The sequence below is a fragment of the Octopus bimaculoides genome, chromosome 8, assembly GCF_046866305.1.
Source record: "Octopus bimaculoides isolate indiv1 chromosome 8, ASM4686630v1, whole genome shotgun sequence".
NCBI lineage: Eukaryota > Metazoa > Mollusca > Cephalopoda > Octopoda > Octopodidae > Octopus > Octopus bimaculoides.
Window position 1 is genome coordinate 76,314,871 of NC_142935.1, and position 22,193 is coordinate 76,337,063.

The 22,193-nt window shown below is 37.3% G+C and overlaps 1 long non-coding RNA gene across 1 annotated transcript in view; it reads left to right on the top strand.

Moving 5' to 3' along the window:
• The window catches only part of LOC128248587 (uncharacterized), a 40,646-nt gene that overhangs the window by 1,877 nt on the left and 16,576 nt on the right, over nt 1–22,193 (top strand). The gene's annotated exons all lie outside the window — the stretch shown is intronic.

Here is a 22,193-nt window from a genome sequence, read left to right on the forward strand (position 1 = left end):
TTCTCGCTACTTCGCGCCCCGTACTCTGGAGTATAAAAGAGACACATTTTGGGAATCATTTCCGCTGATGAAGTCATCAGACTACCGCATGCTGTGAATTGATTGGCAGGATTTCGATGTTCCACACTGTGTCCGAAGACTAGATAACATTGTAGATGTTTTATTTCATATGTAGCTTGATTTAATTTCCAAGGCTCTGTTTTGTTTCGGCTGTTTCTATATATTATGTAGAATTATAATTTGATATTTCTTTTTCTTAAGCATTCTCCTTAAATCGCTTTATATAAAAAATTTTTCTCACTGTAATTCAAAGTATTTATAAACATGGGTGCTATACCTTTTAGACACAATATGGCTGTATGAGTAAGATGTACGCTTCGAAATCACAGGGTTTAAGGTTCAGTACCACTGCAGTCACCCAGAGCACGATATACTGGGCCGACCAGTGAGTCAACTGGGTGGACGGAAACTGTGAGAAAGCCCTTCGCATATGCGAAGGGCTCTTCCTCACAGTTTTATACATATATATGTATGCATGTACATGTATGTATGAGCATGTACACACACACACATTTATATATGTATGTATGAATAGTGTTCCGATTGCAGGACAGTGTGTCAGAGAAAATCGACATGCTGCAAGAGAGAAGTGTGTGCGGATGAGTGATAGCACTTATGCATTTATTGATTCTGAAAAGAAAGAGGTATGGGAGTGCCACTATGAAAGGCTACTAAACGTAAAGAAAGAGAGTCTTCCTAATGTGAGCTCAACAAACGGCAGTATGATCGATAAATCAATTAAGAATATGAAGACAGGGAAAGCTCCTGGCCCTTCAGAATTTACCGTCGAGATGGTCAAAATATTTGTCGAAGTGGGTTTTGTCACCCATGTTGTTAACCCGGTTGCACAGGAATGTATCATACCCAACTACAGGTGTAGCAACTACTACAAAGGTAGAAAAGAAGCCTTAGACAGAAGTAATTACAGAGATGTCAAATTGTTAGACTAGGTACTGAAAGTTACATTAAGGGTTATAGCCCAACTCATCAAGAGAGTTAACGTAGGTGACATGCAGTTTGGTTTGTGACAAAGAGAAGCACTAGTGATGTTATATTCCTAGTAAGTCAACTTCAGGAGAAACATTTAGCAAAAGATAAACCACTGTGCTTGGCATTTGTTGACATGGAGAAATCCTTTGACATGATCCGCGCTATCTCAATTGGCTGTCGCTGCGGAAGCTATGGCTAGATGAATGGTTGGTGAGAACTGTTTAAGCCATGCGCAGGAATGCTGTCAATAAGATGGAAGTCAGCAAAGAGTATAACAATGAATTTAATGTGCAGGTAAGAGTACACCAGAGTTCGATTCTCAGCCCTCTCTTATTTATCATAGTCCTCCAGGCCATAACAGAGGATTTAAACACTGGTTCCTCGACGATACTCTTCTATACTGATGGCCTTGTTCTTACAGCTGAACCTATAGTATCATTAGATAAAAACCTAGGTTCGAAAGCAAAACTAGTAATCAAAGGGCTTTAAAGTTAGCTTAGTAAACAAGGAAGCAGACAAATTACTATTCCTTTCAAGGAAATGGCCCTACTCGACATGTAGAAAATGCGTAGGTAGGAATTCCATATAGTGTATCCAGTGCAAGCTATGAACACATGAAGTGCAGTGGAATCACAGGAAGGTTAACAGAGAAGGTAGTCTTTATGTGTGGCAGATGTGCAGGAACAATAAACACTAAAATCACACAGAAAATAGATTTTCTCAAATGCCCAGAGGGATCCTTTATAGTAGTTGATAATTTCTTTTACCGAGGTGACCGAATTAACAGTGAAAGTGGGTGTTCTGAAAATGTAGTTGCTAGAATAAGAACTGGCTGGAGAGAGTTCAGAGAGCTATCACTTCTGTTAGTAATAAAGGCCAAATGAAACGTAGGATATGACCGCAGAGAATATGCAAAGGCTTGAAAGAAAGGAAGCTAGCATGCTCCACTAGATGTACAATATCAGTGTACATGTAAGACAAAGTGTAAATGTGTTGCGAGAAAAAAAGTAGGCATAAGGAGCACGAAAGATGACTGCGCTGGTATTGCCATGTGATGCGTAATGGATGAGAACAGTTGTATAAAGAAATGCTGATCTTCAAATATGGATGGAACCTGTTGAAGGGGAAGACCTAAGAAGATGTGGGCTGAAGTGTTGAAAAATGAACTCGGGAGTTGGGCCCCACGCAGATGACAAACGACCGAGATGACTGGCGATTTGCTAAACTCAAGAAAATTCGTCCATCTAAGCAAAAATGAGGTCCCAAAAGCATTTTGCACTCTACCCCCCACCCGTGTACTTCACATCATCTTGCTGCCACCTGTTACTTCCTTGATCTGCCACCTGTTACTCCCATTTCCTTCCCATCTAACAGATAGTCACAACTCTAGCCATGTTCACCACTCACTGCATCTCTTTCTATCCATCGGCCACTTGCCTCTCACACTCTCAAGAACTTACTCACCCAAACCGCTTCTCTCTATTCACCTTCTTGCAATTTGAAAGTAAGCCTTGACACACCTTCAATACCATCCTCTTTCTCTTCTATCTGGGGTGACAATGTTTCTCCCCTACAGCCAGACACCTGTTCTTGTTCCCATCTCAAAACCTGGCATAAAACCAGCTCTCTCAATGCTACTCCCCACTTCCATCGAGGGGCGAATAACTTGGTAGCCTCATTAGTGCCGGTACCACGTAAAAAGCGCCCAGTACACTCTGTAACGTGGTTCGCGTTAGGAAGGACATCTAACTGTAATAAACATGCTGACGCAAACATTGGAGCTTGACGCTTTTTGGCTCACCAGCCTCTGTTGAACCAACACATGTTAACATTGAAAATGATGATGATGATGATGATGATGATGATGATGATGATGATGATGATGATGATGATGATGGTGGTGGTGGTGGTGGTGGTATACACGCGCGGGCATACACTCATGTGGATGTGCAAGTTTGTCACCACTTGACAGACAAACGTGCCTGTAACTTTGCTGTTCAGCAAAAAGAGACCGATTGTACTAGTGCCACACTTAACATAAGTACTGCGGGTGATTTTATAGACTAAAACCATTCAAGGTAGTGTCTTCTCATAGCCGCATTCCGATGACCAAAGCATAAGAGAAAAAAGATATTCAAGTGTATGTGAATGTATGTATGATGTGTGGGTGTGTGAGAGAGAGAGAGAGAGAGAGAGAGAGAGTGTGTGTGTGTGTGTGTGTGTGTGTGTGTGTGTGTGTGTGTGTGGGCGTAAGCTGACGCGTATGTATTTAGAACGCATTGTGAGTAAGCAGCGCTGTCCTTAATAGGATGCTACATTGTCAAGTGTGCTGCCAAGCTGCTGTCACTATCTCCTTTGACTGTCAAGACAACATTATGATACACAGTAGACCGCCAATGTGTAGATTTACAGCTATATACTTTCAGTCTGTTAAACCTGTGCGTGTCACCACTCGCCCACCGTGCCTGGACTTTCATTAAGAACAAATCATTTTTCTGTTGGTAATCATTCATTTTCAAGATAACTTGTGCGTGAATATATTTTGAGTGCATAAGGCTTGTACAGCACTATATCCATGTTTTGAACGTTGCTAAGCTCACCAGTGGTACAAATACATGAGACAACGGGTATTTAGAATAGTTTCAGTTCTTTTTTTTTTTTTTTTCTCTCAGTTTTTCCTTGTCACCATGGTACTCAGCATACTTAAGCGGATATGCTCTCCTGTAGACGGTAAGTTCCTCTCTGAAACCCACTATATTCTGTGCAAAGATGTCGATTTGTTGACATATGCCTCCAGAGCTGCTTCTGCCTATAGAAAAGCAGGATTTATAGTCGGAATTTACTCCCCTAGATCCGTGGCATTCAGTTAGAAGCAGGTCTATCTCGTGAACGATGTGGTCTTTAGGAATCATGCACAGCGGTCCTTGCTGTAGAAAGGCTAGGAGCTCTTATGACTTCAACACACACATGTTGTTGAGAATGTTCTGAAAGTGTAATTGCTAGAATATAAACTGGCTTCCAGATTTAGGGTAGAACTGCCATATAAGGGATCAGTCAAAAGTTAGCTTATTATCCCTTTACACAGCACTGTCTCTTTTACTGAGTATTTTCCACTTATGATTCCCGAAGTCCAGGTAGCTGAAGAGTAAATAGCTTTTCGGCTAAGCTAGAATATAAAATTACAAACTATACTCTTGAAGTCGTGTAGGTAGACAGCAATTGTTGGATCATAATAACGCAATAATGTGTATAATATATGAAACACTCAGGAATTACCAGCTAATGCACAGAAGCAATTGTGGTGATTTGTATTAAAGTTTGTTCAAGCCATCTTCTTGTATTACAATTTTTTTGTATGGATTTTGCAGATATTAGCGGGTTTCGACATGTAATTCATGCTGTATAATAAGCATATGGTAGCTGGTACCACGTGGAGGAGCTTTGTATAGCACGCTATAAAGTTATTTTCCAGATGATCTTATATATATATATATATATATATATATATATATATATATATATATAAACAACTTATAAATAAGAGCAAAAGAAAAAAATTCCTATGCCAAATATGCCGAGAAATAGACTTTAAATCGTCAATAACCACATATAATTCATCACTAAAAGTATGCGTCTCGAAGCAAGCTGACAGAAATCTCTAAAAATTCCGTTATTACCGAATCGGTCCGATTTCTGAGTTAATTCATAAAGAATTGTCTCGTCATCAGCGGTAAATACGTTAAGAAAATAAATGAAATACATACTTGCACACATGAAACAAGCATGCGCAAAGCCATGAGTACACTTAAGTACCCCCAAATATATTCAAATAGAGATTTTGCAGCACACCTCGAGACACGTGCGATCAGACTGAAAACTTCTCATGGAGTAAGAGACAGTCCGGAAGTGAATGGTATTAAATTTACATCTAATATAGGATAAAATTTTCAAAAAATTTTATCAGTGGCCAGCATATTAAAAAATTCCTTTTAAGGTGAAAATTATAAAAAATTATAAATAAGGGCAAAAGAAAAAAAATTCCTTCAAGACGCGTACTTTTAGTGATGAATTATATGTGGTTATTGACGATTTAAAGTCTATTTCTCGGCATATTTGGCATAGGAATTTTTTCTTTTGCACTTATTTATAAGTTGTTTATATTTTTCACCTCAAAAGGTATTTTTTAATATGCTGGCCACTGATAAAATTTTTTGAAAATTTTATCCTATATCAGATATATATAGTGCTTGTATCATCATCATCATCATCATCAACGTTTTAAAGTCTGGTCCATTCTTGTGTAACCTATGTGACAGTCAAAAACAAATTATGCAATGTTTAAGCTGTAAATTTCGAACGATTTCAAGGATTGTATTGAGTCACATTTCAGAGTAAAGTTCGTGCATTAAACAACATTTTGTTCTTTATATGAATGTTTGGCAAGTGACCATGACCAAGTGACTTCAACTACACTCAGGCTCCATCAGTGCTTTCTTAGTGCATTTGGTCGATGGAATTTGTTTATGAAATAAAATCACAGAGGTACATAATTAATGACTTTTGTCTTTAAATGAACGCTGTACTTCACAGTTTTATATGCAACATATTTTAGATTGTACACTATAGATAACGTATAGCATGCTGTGAAGTGAGCATTATTTATTGTAATTTGTATACTGCCGTCTGAACACAGCTTCAACGCTCTGTAGGTTTGACACAACCGATTATGCTGGCAGCATTATTATTTTATAAGTTGTACACTACAAATTGTGTTCTGCATGTTAAATTTTGCTGGTAGTGTTCAGTAAATTGTTCACTACAAGTGGTTGATACTTCAAAGGATGCACACTGCAAATTGTTCACTGTACTTGTTGTACTTCAGATTATAATCCAGCAGATTTTTTGTACAGTACAGTATAGATTTTATGTTGTACACTTCACTGTTTCAGCTCTTCGCCGTAGAATTTGTAGTGTATATGGTTGAAAACAGCAGGTTATACCGTGGATTTTGCAGTGCAAAGTTAAAAAATCGAAAAATTTGTTTGCGTAGGATTAAATTATGTGCCGCAGTTATTATCATCGTAAGTGATCTAAAACAGAACTCGCATTAATATGAGAAAATATCACTTTCTATTAAAAATCTGAGATTTCAAATTAGAAATTTTTAGCTGTCAGGCAAACAATTCAAAATTCATTTATAAAAAATTCACAGCTAATATGTTTTCAATGGTGTCTTATTCTTAATACTTTCCGGCAGATTCGAACGTGAACATGCTAATCGCTGTCGTGTTTCGTCTGAAAGGAATTGTTCTCCTATGACGAAACACACTAGTTCGAATCTGCTGGAATGTATTAAGATTGATCCGTGAGTCGTCGTTTGATTCTCGCTGTTAACTACGCAGATGATAAGTTATTATATTTTCAATATTTTTTTAAACTTTCGTTTGAATCAGTTTCACTGTCTGATGCTAGTATAGAGCTACTATTTAATCTTTTGCAAATATAAAATATGCAATTACCATCTCATTTTCATCTTGTGGAATAGCGATTATTATTCATACTAGCAGAAAGACCACCCTCCAGGCGGTTTTCTGCTAGCCCCTTGATGATATTTTCACATTTGATTCCCAATTCTAATAGTTTTTATATTTTACGTCTAATTATTTCTTTGTATAATAGTGCTCACTTGCTTAGTAAATGTTGTTTCATTATTTTATTACAGTCATAACCTCTCTCTTTTAAACAAACATCACGGTAATCCAACATCAGAGGGAGAAGCAATTTGTCAAGTTTTACCTTCCCCTCAAAGCAACATAAGGAATCTCAGTTCAGCAGCCCATCTGTAAGCTTTGCAGTGTGTGTGTGTGTGAGAGAGAGAACATTGCAAACAATGAATGAAATAAACATGAAATGAAAAAATCGTATAAATAAAAGGGCATAACTAGAGACGCATATGCCCCCGACTTTGTTGCCTCACAACATCCAGAAAAATGGATACTTTTTAACAAATTTTCTACAAATACCGCTTAGATGTGACTTTAGAGTATATAGGGATTTATGGGAAAGAGGAGTTTCAGAAAATTCACGAGATCTGACTTTTTTCCTTCGTAACTTTCAGGAAGATAGATATCTTTTAATGAAAATTTATACAAATCCCTTTTAAACGGCATTGATTACGATTATAAAGAAATTTGTGGGGAAAATAGACGTCATTGATTGGTTGAAATTACCGAAATACGACAACTTTAACACGAAATAACTTCGAAAATACACAATTTTCTCAAAAACGCCAAGAGTAAATGATGCTTTATGTGACACATTCTACCAGTATACGAATTTTGAAAGTGTTTAGTTACAAAAAGTTATTTTTTAAATGTGCCGGTCAAAGGGAAAAGATCCACTTTTAGTAATAATAAGCTAATTAATAAGCAGCTTTCTCCATTATAGTATAGATATTAAAATTTAGTTACATATTTTTATTTATTTACTTGTTGAATGAGAGTGAAAAGGAGCAAAATATATAAATTTGCAATGTTGTTTATTTTGTTGTTCTAAATCTCTTACTGCCGATAAATATATGATACCACAAAGTTAGCATAGCAGATTATTGATAGTCTTATCAAATCAAATTCCCAAAATAAAACATTTCAGATACATTAATATAACAAAGACTTGCACACGAAAAGGCACGTTACAAATTAGCAAGTTAAGTATTGAAGGTTTATCTTTAAATGCATACGTTTACATTTTATGGTAATACGTTTAAATCGTATAATCGTATGAGCAAACAGCAAATATATATATATATATATATATATATATATATATATATATATATACAAATACAAAACCAAAGTTTTACAAGAGAAGCTACACGAGTATTGTATGTGAAACAATTACATTCAGAAGTGGATACCTTATTTAGCTTTTTGATGTTTATTTTATCATTCTTCCCAACTTACGGGTGGAGTAGGTATAATTAACTCGCTTAATACATAACTAGTACTTATCTTATCAACTTTTGATTATGCGTAACATTTGTTTAATATTATTATAATAATTTTTTATATCCTCACCATCTGTTTCTGCTATATTAACAAGTATATATATATCGTGTAATCGCATCAAGATATCCTGATAAGACTCTCAGAAAGGGACCACGTAACTGGAAGTTGAATGCATCCTTTTCGGCGCGTAAAGCTTACACAGATCGTATTAGCATGTCAGTTAAGCGACTATCGGCAGGGACAATTGTCAACAAGTAGTATGGCCTTCTGAAGAATGCGACTGTAAGAAGCGATAGAAAGAATAAGGTTAGGGAGGGAGATAGTGAGTATATTCAAAGAGGCAGTTAAAAAAGAGATCGCAACCAACATACTTGCGGTGTGAATGGACTTTGTCCAATTCTTCAATGCAAAACATGAAGGTTCGTTGTCGGAGCTGAAGGCCCCTAAAATATGAAGGAATAAAAGATGTTCGATGGACCCAGGTAGCAAAGGCGTAACGTGACAACAAAGCCACCTTTGACGGATAAACGAGCGCATACTACGCGACTCCAAGCAAATGTGAAATCGGTTCGACTATCTGGGATGAATGACAGGCCAGAAAGGTGAGTAGACAATGCCTAAGTCATCAGAAAACGAGGAATGCTGCGAAAAGCCGATAATCGCTGGCAAGTTACGGTAAGTGATTGTATGAGGTGTAATCACTTTGTTTGGATGGTCGGTCTGGGCCATGAGGTTTACTTTTATAGACCTTTAATTTGTTCGGAGGAATCCTGGCAGACGTCTTATACAACTTTCCGCAAAAGAGAATTCCCAATTTTACAAGTCGGAGAGTGATAGCACTGCGTAGAAAAATATCAAAAAGAAGCTATTATAAAAGATTTCCGATCCATAAATGCGGAGATTAAAATTTTAGCTAAAGTGTTAGCAAAAAGGTTTGAGCTTGATGTTAGTACTTTGGTCAAGAAACCGCAAACATGTGGAATCACCAATTGATCTATTCATGACGTCTTGCGATCATCGTGAAGCGGATGAGTAACTAACTTGACTCCAATGTGGCTCTGATCAACTCGACTCGATCGAAAGCTTTTGATAGAAGTTATTCGCGAGTAGAACTCAAATTTCGGCCTGGTCTAGAAGCTAGCTTACTGCAATGCACAACTGCATATGCTCGGCAGTCTAAATGAATAGCTTTATATCGGAACTAGTTTCGAATGACGCTCGATCTGTAAAGGGATTCCTCTTTCACTCATTCAATACTATCTCTCGATCCCCTGCTGCGGAGGCTGCACTTGTTGAAGGGCATTCTATTCGAAGTGGGACACAGTAGAGCTGTATGGGCTTCTTCAGATGACATCACCGTAATGGTGTCAGATCCCATGGAAATCGCGGTAGTCAATACTGTTCTAAATGAATGTGATTTCAGTTAAAATGCAGACAGACACTGATAGATTATATTTATACCAACATCAGAATCGTTGGCTTTTTAATGGCATTTACCATAGAATGTCGTATTTTCCATCTATAATGCAGCATTGAGATTATTATAACTGTTGTTGTTGTTGTTGTTGCTGCTGTTGTTGTGTTTGCAAGAAAAAGTTGTTGTTTTGAAGCTCGTAAGTTGTTATTGAATATTGTTACTTTGAATAAAGTAATTTTGGTTTTTGTTGTATCATTTTCTTATTAAGCCAACTATCTAAGGCTGGTTAACATAGTGAAATGTTTTAACTTTTTAATATCTAAGTTAATATTTTGAAAAACAAAACATGGTTTCGCAAATCCGGCGAGACGTTAGTTGTTTCAATAACTAATACATTACCAGTTCAAAAAGAAGAAACGGACATGACATGTGAAAACAAAACTACCACTGCCAGAGATTTTACCATCAGTGTTAACCAAAACAACAACAGTGAGCATGAAAACAACAATAACAACAATGAGCATAAAAAACAGAAAGAAGGAAAACCAAATTGTCGATTCAACATACCTGGAAAATTTCACCTCTACCACCACCACCATCACCACAACTATTAACAGCACGATAAATATAAATCAAGACACCACAATTAACAAATCCAAAATTACCGGATTCGCAACCGCCGTGCGATAGGAAGAAGTAATTAATTAACCTCTCAAGTATAATAAAATGCTAGAAAAAAGAAAAAAACTCCTTGCGATGTCTCACCCAAATGTAGAATTAAATAATTAAGAATACATCCGACAAGAAACCACTTTGAAAACTGTAACATACATAAAATGACACGAATACAAAGCTGCAAAATAGAACGTGCGACACAGTAGCAAATAGGAAAGTGGCTCGGACCACGGAATGCTAAAGTATATATTGCTAGGCTTAAAATACAGCATAGTACAGGTGAGAGTCCCGACAGAGGCCTTTTTTTCTTTTTTTTTTTTTTTTTTTGCATTTTTTCAGTTCAGTACACATTATTATTTCAAATTTTGCCACAAGGGCACCAATTTTGGGGGAGGGGATGCGTCAATTACCTCGACTCCAGTGTTCAACTGGTACTTATTTCATCGACCCCGAAATGATGAAAAGCATAGTCGACCTCGGCGGAATTTGAACTCAGAACGTAGTGACGGGCGAAATACCGCTAAGCGTTTGGCAGGTGTGCTAACGATTCTGCCAGCTCGCCACCTTAATAATAATAATAATAATAATAATAATAATAATAATAATAATAATAATAATAATAATAATAATAATAATAATAATAATAATAATAATAATAATAATAATAATAATAATAATAATAATAATAATGATGATGATGATGATGATGATGATGATGATGATGATGATAATAATAATAATAATGATTTTTTTAATTTGCCACCAGGGTGAAGGATGATGAGTATAATGCAAAGACAGACTTAAAGTGTGGGGGTTTACATATAATGGAATGATGAAATAAAAAGTATACACAGTATACATTAGAAGAAGGGAAGTATACATAGTATATGACACTAGAAAAAAGTGGTCGTGATGGGATCCCTCTGATTTAGGAGGACCTCAAGGGATGCTCAAGGAACCCCATCATCCAAGATCACCCCGAATACTAAGGACGAGAGCCCACTTCGACTTTTTTCTTCCGACTCACAGGTCTACACTGAGAGTGGTACCATCCACTCATGCTATTTTTGTACCTTTCACCCACCTTTTGATAAATTCACTTGAGGACTACACCTCCCTCTCCACCCTCACTTTCCCATTCAAGTGAAACTTGGAAAAGTCAATGAGGGCTTTACCAAAGAGGAAAGATTCAGTCCTCATTCCTTTCAGCCTCGTCCACCAGATAACCTCTTTCGCCACAGCCACCAGACAAAGGAAAACTGCTTTGCCAGCCCGATTAAAGGAGGGCGGCAAGGCAATCATCATTATGGACTCGGACGACAGACGGATCTGTCCTACACGCGACAGCAGCTGTTTGACAAAACTCCACAAGTCAGCAATGCCTGGACACTGAACGAGTGCATGCAGAACGGTTTCGTCACTCTGCGAGCACCACGGAAAAGCCCGTCTGACAGCACATCCGTGCTTGTAGAGTTTGTCTCGAACCGGTTGCGCCCTCCAGTAGCACTGCCAGGCCAAAGACATCTGGAAATTATCCATAACAGTCTCCGACCGGAAAATCCTCCAGAACAGACTTGCCAATTCGTCTTCGTCGACGCCTAGGGTCTCCCCGAGGACGTCGTCGTACTTCCCCTTACTAATCCTCTGTAAATATCTAATGTGGAACAGCCACCGATCCTGTTGTCCGACTTGTAGAGGACAGTGAGCGCCTGACATTCTTATGCCAGGCGCCCAACCTTGGCTTATCCTTTACTCAGGACTGCAACTCCGTCAAGGAGACAAGCTGCGGAAAGGTGTCTCACAAACGGAGCCTACACACGTTCACCTTCTAGAAATCGCCGCAGGTGGCACAACTTGAGTGCGTGTCTGCGCATTAAAATCCATGGCATGCCTAAGCCACCACGCAAAGGAAGTTGACAGCAGACCGACCGCCTGACCATTGGAACGCATCCTTTCCACAAGAAAATAAACAGGATACGCTCCAATCTAATCAAGCAATAACTGGGACAAAGCACAACGGTCAGACGATAAATAATGACAGAGGCGATGTAGGCATTCGCCACCTCTCCCCGACCTTTCAGGGACACATTCCTCTCTGCCATTTTCTGTTCGTCGCCTTTTCCCAATTCTTATCTACCTGGAGGTAGGGACCAAACCAGATCCCAAGCAGTTTCACTGGTCCGTCAGTCCAGCATCCGACGATGCCGTCCGACAGTATCGGTCAGCCTCTCCAAGGAGCCCGGTCGCAATCCCGACTTGTCGGCATTGATTTTAGCCCCCACAACCGACACATATTCCTTTACAATGGAGCCGACCGTCTCCACTTCGGTTTCAGTATATATTCCAAATCAAGTTCACATACCCATCACTGTAAATATTTCATCTCACTGCTTCAGCTTTTGAGTTTTTGCATATTTATTTATCCTCTCCCAAAATGAGCAATTACCTCCCCTATCCCGAATGATAAAGATCGCCAATTACTTTCCTTTAGATTTTACTTGTTGATTCATTCACAAACTCCCATATACAACATGGACTAAAATCTTCTTAAGAAAATACGAAATTCAATAATTTCAATGTCGTGATTAGCGAAAGCGAAACCGGTCGACAAACACAATACGCTTTCACTTATAAAATATATCAAAAATATATTAAAACTATGTAAATTGTGTACATTTTCCTCCTTTGATTTTATATATATATATATATATATTGCATATATTTGTATATATCATCCGAAAAGTATAGTATTAAATATCCATTTACGGCTGATGGACTTTAACAACCACAAGTCCTCTTTCAATATCCCAGGGAGACGTAACCACAAGTCCTCCTTTAACATCCCAGAGAGATGTAACGCCACAGCCATAGCCAATCACGTCTGGGCTTTGAAAGAAAGCGTCACGGAGTACAGCATAAAGTGGAAGATCCTAGAAAAATGCAAACCGTACTTCAATAGCAGCAGGTCATCAAATGAATAATGCAGTTATTTTTCAGTTGCATGAACTAAAAGTCGGAAGGGGATAGGATAAATTACCGGCATCAACTTGCTATAAAAGCAGGTACTAATTTTATCTTGAACTTATTCTTAGTGCAAGTTTTCAAGAGTGCAGTTTGATTCTATCAGTTATTTTTTCAAAGCTATAATGGAAGTGACAAAGGAGCATATTCGTCATATTTTGCTTTATGAGTTCAACAAAGGCAATAACGCAACCGAAAGTGCGAGGAATATTAATGCAGTATATGGTGATCGGACGATAAGCGTAAGCCAGTGTCAACGGTGGTTCCTGAAATTCCGAGCCGAAAACTATAGGCTAGAAGACGAGCCTTGTCCTGAAAGATCTGTAGAGCTCGGCGAGGACGTCCTGCAAACCCTGGTGGAAAAAAATTCCATCGTAACTGTTGAGGAACTAGCAGAGAAGCTTGGATTTGGTCATTCAACCAGTCATCGACACCTGCGTGCCATCGGAAAAGTCAGCAAATTGATTCGATGGGTTCCTCAAACTTTCCGAGTCTAATCGTGCGTAGAGAGTGATGTGTGCTCTTCTTTTTCTTTCACGTCTCACGAATGAACCTCTTTTGAACCGAATAGTGACTGGGGACGCAAAATGGTTTCCCCATAAAAATGTCAAGTACCAAAGACAGTGGACAGGGAAAGGAGAAACACTGGTACCCCAGGCTAAAGAAGGTCTTCACCCATGCAAGGTGTTGTTATCTGTTTGGTGGGATAAGAAAGGTTTAATCCACATTGAACTTTTAAACCCAAACCAAATGATAACAAAGGAGATCCACTGCAAGCAGCTTGAGCTGCTTATGTCAGCGCTAGAAGAAAAACGACCATCTTTGGTTTCAAGACGAAAGGTGTTCTTCCATCAAGATAATGCTCGGCCACATACAGCGAGGATGACATTCCAAAGATTGGAGCAGTTTGAATGGGAAACGATGCCCCACCCACCATATTTGCTGGAAATTGTCCCATCTGGTTATCATTTATTCCGCAGTCTTCAGAAGCATTTGGACGAAAAAATATGAATTCTGTAGATGAGGTCAGAACAGTACTGGAGGAGTATTTTTCGTCACGGACAAGTTAATTTTGGAAGAGGGTCCTTGCAGGTCTACCAGATAGATGAAAGAGCATTGTAGAAAATGACGGAGAGTATATTTTAGATTAAATATTAACTTTATTTATCTTAATTTTGAAAAATACAAGAAGTATAAAAGAAAACGCATTATTTATGGGATGTTACACACACATATATAAGCACATATACGAATGTACATATGAATGTAAACATATAGCCATTCCCTGTAGATAAATAGTATTTTCTATTAGATTGAATTTGCCAAAGGGATAATGAAAAGTAATTTGAACGGCTCGTATTTATCAATAATTAGTATCTAAGATTAGAACAATCAGGAGTGAAGGTAAAGAAGTTCAGAGGTGTCATCAATGAATAACGGTTTTAGTAGTATTTAAAAAGACTAGTATATTTATGATGGAATTGAATGTTAAATCATTAAGTAGTTTTAGATAAAAGCAGAATGTCATAATATGGTCTAATACAGTGGTTTCCAAACTTTTTCAGGCTGCTACCCCCTTGGTTCTAACTTAGCGGTTCGGCAAAAAGAGACCAATAGAATAAGTACTAGGCCTACAAAGAATAAGCCCTGGGGGTCGATTTGCTCGACTAAAAGGCGGTGCCCCAGCATGGCCGCAGTCAAATGACTGAAACAAGTAAAAGAGTAAAGAGTAAAGAGTGTATATATATATATATATATATATATAGAGAGAGAGAGAGAGAGAGAGAGAGAGAGACTTAGAAATATTAATAACTCTATTATATATATATATATATATATATATATATATATATATATATATATATATATATATATATATATATATATATATATATATATATATATATATATATATATATATATATATATATATATATATATATATATATATATATATATATATATATATATATATATATATATATATATATATATATATATATAGGCGCAGGAGTGGCTGTGTGGTAAGTAGCTTGCTTACGAACCACATGGTTCCGGGTTCAGTCCCACTGCGTGACACCTTGGACTTCTTCTATTAGCCTCGGGCCGACCAAAACCTTGTGAGTAGATTTGGTAGATGGAAACTGAAAGAAGCTCGTATGTATGTATATATGTGTGTGTTTGTGTGTCTGTGTTTGTCCCCCCTACATCGCTTGACAACCGATCCTAGTGTGTTTACATCCCTGTAACTTAGTGGTTCGGCAATAGAGACCGATAGAATAAGTACTAGGCTTACAAAGAATAAGTCCTTGGGTGGATTTGCTCGACTAAAGGCGGTGCTCCAGCATGGCCACAGTCAAATGACTGAAACAAGTAAAAGAGTAAAAGAGGATATATATATATATATATATATAAGCAATGTTAATTCTCTAAATGAGGTATTAACAGTAACTGCACGATAAAGTGAAGTATATTGCCACTTAAATGTGGCTGACCCCTAGGGGTGGATGTTACTGTTGCTTTTAGCCCCAGGAGGACATCTCCTCCAGCTGGCTTATCGACACACTTCTGTGTCCTGTTTGTTTTGCCAAGGGAAGTTATCCCTCTCATCGTGATCTGTAGCACGAACGGACCCGGGTTCCAGGGTTATTTCCCTTCGTCAGCGTCCGATAGCCACCGATCTGCGATGAGAGAGATAATTCTTGGCAACCTTATTATTCACTGATATCGAAAAAGTGAAAACAAGCAATGTTAATTCTCTAAATGAGGTATTAACAGTAACTGCACGATAAAGTGAAGTATATTGCCAGATTCGATTTGTCTAAGACTTTTCTAAAATGATACACTAGCTCGTTTCAAGGTGTAACATGACGCTCTGGTATTTTGGGCTCTCATACCATGAGTTGGCCTTTTTTCTCTTCTTCTTAGTCCTTTCTATACTACTTCATGATTTGTTCCTGTAGATCTCATTTGCGTCCTTCTCTGTGATGGTCTTGCAGTTTGTCATGACTCCTTTGCACGCCTTAATCCTGACTTTCTGGCTGTATCCAGAGAACATGCGGTGGATGAAGTGATGTGTATATCTCTCTCTGGTTCAGTTGGATCGCACATACGGGACACGTTTCTAATCACTCTTATAAGGTCCACTATCAAGATATTGAACTTAGTATTATCTGCGAAAGACACTCATATGAATCTTATTTCAGGCAAATATAAATCTTTCCATAAACCAAGTGAGGACACCTCCAACATCGACAGAGGTTTTAACCATCTACCATCAATATTTAAACAACTAGTTAATAGCATAAGTAGACGTATGTCCAACCTTTCATCCATGCGAAGTCTTGATTGGTCAGAATGACGTGGGTAATATTTTTGCGAATCGCGCCATCAGATATAGTGACGTGATTGCCGAATATTCTCGCTACGAGATTAAGAGATTACATTATAGCTGCCAGTTTCGATCGTTTAAAATGAACTCTTCATACTGGCATAAAATGAAAGAAAAAATTGAAATAAATTAAACTGAGCTTTTATAACATGAGCTCTGGAACTTCACATTTTTTCTTATAAAGATCAGATGATGCTGTATTTCGTTTCCGTCTGATTGTTGCTAGTTGGTAGTGATGACCAGTTAATAAAAATAGTAACAGGTTAGTTTGTTGGTGGTGAGAGGCGGGACAGTAGAAGTAACCGTGGTATTGTTGCTATTATTGTTTTTTGGTGGTGGTAATGGTAGTACTGAGTGGTGGTGGTGGTGGGGGGGTTCCCTCAGTTGATAAGAGTACTAGTAGCAGGTGGGTTTGTTGATAGTGGAAGGAGGAACAGTAACAGTTGCAGTAACAATTATTGGTTCCCTGTGGTTTAATGCAGTCTTTAATCCAGCTAGTCGTAGTGGTCTTGGCTTATAGCAGTTTTCCATCAATATAACGTAGCAGCTGTCCTGGTGTGACCCCAGCAAGGGTTGCAGTATTGTTGATCATGTTTATTGTCTCTCTCATTCTCTGCCATAGGAATTTAGATATGGTTGACAACGAATTACATTTCTTTGTTAATGTGTTGACGTTCAGTTGTATTATCACCAAATTTACAGAGAAGAAAAATTGTAAAATTTGATTGTTTTTTTACCTGCACAAATATCTATATGTTCACCGGGTCATATTTTTCCGTATTCCCTTATTTTAATTTACGGTCTGTGCAGTATCATTTGCTAACGTAAAGCATTTTTGTTTGTCCAATGTAATGCTCCCCACAATTACACAGATTAGATTTCCAGATGCGCAGGTGAAGTTATCTTTTACTGTATAGTATTGACCTAGTTGGAATCGGTTTTCTGACTCTTCTGTTAGATTAAAATGTATACCACAGTCGGGTTTTCAGCATTTTTACTATTGGTTTTATTGTTATTATCGTGTGGAGTTTGACCTGTGTTAATATTTTCTTCATTGATTTGGGTTGTCTTTAACTCTTTATGATAGTGTGTGTCTGGAGCCCTTTTTCAGTGACGGCGTGTAATGGAATATGATGTTGTAAGCCCCACCGTTTTAGGAGTGACAGTGGAAGGTAATTGTTGCACCTTCAATTTTGATTCATTACTTTGTTTTGGTTGTCTAAGTTCATGGATACTGAATTTCTGGGTTTGTTGAATTTCATTGTCGGTTAAGGATGGTGGGTAATTTTTGGATGTCCAGCTCAAGCTATTTTTCAAGCACATTAGAAGCTTCATAAGAGATGACTTAAATATGCTCAAGCATCTTCCGAAAATAGTCAACGACAAAAATTTAATAGTATCATTCGGTGTTGTGAATCTCTATTCAAATATCTTTCACGACTTAGAAATAGAGGCCTTCAAAATTGAAGGTCCTACTGAACATCTCCACCTGTTACTCTCAAAACGATGGGGCCTACAACAACATTTCCATAACGTACCATTACTTGAAAAAGGACTCCAAACGCACACCATCCTTCGGCTTTTTGGTGTCTTATGTCATGGACGTTTGTAACAGATACTATTGTACAAAATCCTTTTGGTTAACTTATAAGGTACATTCATTGTGGCATATCAGGGATGGCATGAATTGAATGGAAGATAATGTTTGGAGTCCGTAGGTCTATTGTAAATGCTGACTTTTTAAAGAAGGATGTTTAAAAATGGAATTGCTTTTGGATATATTTCTTGGTGAATTGAAAATTTTCATTAACTCTATTAAGAAGTCTTTCAAATTATTTTAGTTTCTCTATACTTTCATTCCATAGAATGAAGCAGTTAAGACAACTTTTCCAGTTTCTTGAATGCATATGGAGAAAGAATTACCTTATTTCCCACTTTTTTTCTTTTTTTTAATTAATTAATTTATTTGTTTTTGGTATAGCGTGATCTAACTCATAAATACACTCGCAAATAAGGAGTCTGGGCTGTTTTCGTTCCCATCGCAGTCCCAGATTTTTATCGAAAAAAGTTGTCATTAGACATAAAATAATCATTCTCTAGGATACATTTTAGGCCTATTATAAATTCTTTTTTTATGTGGTGGGAGAGTTCACCTGTATAATTATCTAACCAAAATATAATGACCTCTATTTCTAAGTCGTGGGAGATATTTGAATAGAAATTCACAGCATCGAAAGATACGATTAAAGTTTTCTCGTTGACTATTTTCGGGAGATGTTTGAGCATGTTTAAGTCATCTCTGATGAAGCTTTTGATACTGGAGCAGGACAGCCAAAAACTACTCAGGCGATGGGTTTCGCATGTAGGATCAGCTATTATCGGTCTTAATTTCGGATCGTTAGGTGAGAGAACACTAATGTATATGTCAGTGGCTCCTTTGCATTCCTCTCTTATTTTTTCACTTTTGTAAACTTTGGGTATGCTATAGAAGTGGCTAGATTTACATCTGAAATTGGTAATATAGTCATATTCTTTGTCGGTGAGTTCTAAGGTTTTTTACTTTTTGCTGACTAGTGTTGGGCCTTTTCATAGTATGCATCGTCTTCTAACAAAATTTTTATATTCTGTGTCCATCAAGACCACTGCATATCGTTTATTGGCTTCTTTAATTGTGATTTCTTTATCATTTTTTAATTTGTTTTAACTCGTCCCAATTCACTTTTGTCTTGTGATTCTTTTTTGTGTGTGTGTGCGCGCGCGCGCGCGCGCGTGTGTGTGTGTGTGTGTGTGTGTGTGTGTGTGTTGATATGGACGATTCAAAGCATATTCACAGAAATTCTCAAGGATTTTGTTCTTGCTAGGGTGTAGTAGCCGTTGTTTCTTACCACCGAGTCATCATCGTTGTTTTTGTCGTACAGTTCTACAGTGAGCCTTAATTGTCTGCAGAATCCAGAAACGTCGTCTTTTATTTCGTTGTAGGTGTGTCGTTGAGAAGTTGGTGTGAATTTGAGTCCTTTAGAGAGTATGATGATTTGCTGAGTTGTTAAATTCTTTGTTTAATAAATTACTGATTTCAATTATTTTTTACTTCTGAGTGCATGGTTCCACTGGGTATCGTTCCTGTTGAATTAAAAGGGTTAGTCAGGTTGATTGATGTTATTAATGTGTTTCATGGTGTTGTAATTTATAGCGTGAGTTTGTGGCATAGGAGTGTTCGGTGAGTCTCTGAATTTTTTGTTCCATTGGCGTATTTGGAGGAGATTTCGTTGGTAATTTCTCTGATTGGTGTAGGTTTGTTGTATAGGATTGTTCAGCGAGTTTTTAAAATTTAAGTTCTGTTGATTTGTTTCGGGGAGATTTCGTTGATCGTTTCTCTTTACGGGGGCGGATTGTAATGTCGGCCTCCAAGGGTGGTTATTATTTTTTTGTTTGATGGGGAAATACTCATGTCAATGGTTCGCAGATGGTTAATAAAGTTTGGAGTTTGTCTTTTATCCTTTCCTCGGGAGCAGAACTGGTTTAGTTTTCTTGTTGGTTGTAGAACTTTGTCCGTGTATGATTTTGTTTACCTCTTTTTTTTTTTTTTTTAGAAAAGGTTTGTCGAAAACAAGTTCTTTTCTGAAGATGGATTCAAAATTTACTGGATCAGTCAGCGTTTTCCCCCCAGCGTTGAAAAGATTTCAGCTATTCTTTTTCTCATTTCTCTTTCCTTAGTTTTGAAATACTTTCCTGGTCTGGGTCTTCTGCTCTTTTGCTGAATTCCGTGTGGATTTCTTTGTCAATGGACTCAACTTCTCATTGGTCTGAGATCTTAGTTTTAAAATTCCGTTTCCAACCCCATTTTCACCAGTGTCATTCCCTTTGTTGTCGGTGTGCTTGGTTTGTTCTATGGTGAATTTTATTTGGAGCTTGCGGGGCAGAATTAATGGTGTTGAGTTGAGCCAGTTCTCGTATATATCTGCTTTGTAGTCGTTTTTGTAACATTTTTCAAAATGCAAATTTTCTATCCCAAAGACATTTTTCTATTGAGGTACCATGTGATTTTTTCATTTGGTATGCAGTTTTTATTGTATTTACACCATGTGCTTAGTCGTTTTGTTGTTCGTGTCTAGCTTTTTTTTTTCTAATAAAGTATTTTAATGGTTTCGCATAATTTTCCAAGATTTTTGCTGATTTCGGATGTTGCATTTCTCGTTTCAGTTTTCTCATTCTTTTTTCGAGGAGGACCATATGTTGTTTTGAGCTTGTTGATAATCATTATCAGGTTTTTCTGTTGATTTTCTTTGGATTTTTCAGTATTTCTTCATTGATAGTAAGAATCGAAGTGTCTGTTTTGGTGACATTTTCTATTCCTTGTGTGGTATATGACATTCAAGTGGTTAATAATAATAATAATAATAATAATAATAATAATAATAATAATAATAATAATAATAATAATAATAATCCTTTCTATTATAGGCACAAGGTCTGAAATTTGGGGGAGGGAGACGCTCGATTACACGCCCCTTGTACTCAACTGGTACTTGATTTATCGACTCCGAAAGGATGAACAGCAAGGTCGACGTCGGCGGAATTTGAACACTGAACGTAGCGACGGACGAAATACCACTAAGCATTTCATCCAGCATGATAACGATCCTGCCAGGTCACCGCCTTAAAATAATAATAATAATAATAATAATAATAATAATAATAATAATAATAATAATAATTTATTTCTTTATTGCCCACAAGGGGCTAAACATAGAGGGGACAAACGAGGACAGACAAAGGGATTAAGTCGATTACATCGATCCCAGTGCGTAACTGGTACTTAATTTATCGACCCCGAAAGGATGAAAGGCAAAGTCGACCTCGGCGGAATTTGAACTCAGAACGTAACAGCAAATAATAATAATAATAATAATAATAATAATAATCTTTTCTTTTCTTTTCTGCTATAGGCACAAGGCCCGAAATTGTGGGAGAAGGGGCTAGTCGATTACATCTGGTACTTATTTCATCGACTCCGAAAGGATGAAAAGCAAAGTGTAAACGTGGGTCATATGGATGAAAGGATCAACTGTTAATTGAGAAAATGAATATTAATGATTGTCATAACAGATAAAAAACAAATGTTTCAATGGCCTGGATAGATTACAAAAAGGCCTTTGATAATCTTCTTCAAAGTTGGATAGATGAATGTCTGGAGATATTCAGAATTTCAACAATAATCAGGAAGTTTTTATCTCATGTCATGAAGGAATGGAAAATGACATTGGAGAAGCCAATATTAATCATAGAATCTTCCGAGGAAAGTAATAATCTCCTTTGTTATTCAGTTTAGCACTGTTTCCCCACTTAAACTTCTGAAGGAAACAAATTATAAATACAATGTGTACAAAAAAAAATCATCAACTATCTCTATATGGATGACTAAACTTTTTGCGAAAAGGAACGACTGCAAACTCTCCTTCACACAGCCAAACAATTTAGGGATACCATTAAAATGGAATTTAGAATTCTAATTACCGACAACAAGCAAAAGACTGGATGTTAAAACTCATTCTGAAACGTGAAGGTGCCAAAAAATTGCACCCAGTAACGAAGGATGCAACAAAAAATCTTCCAGGAAATGCAGCTAAAAGAA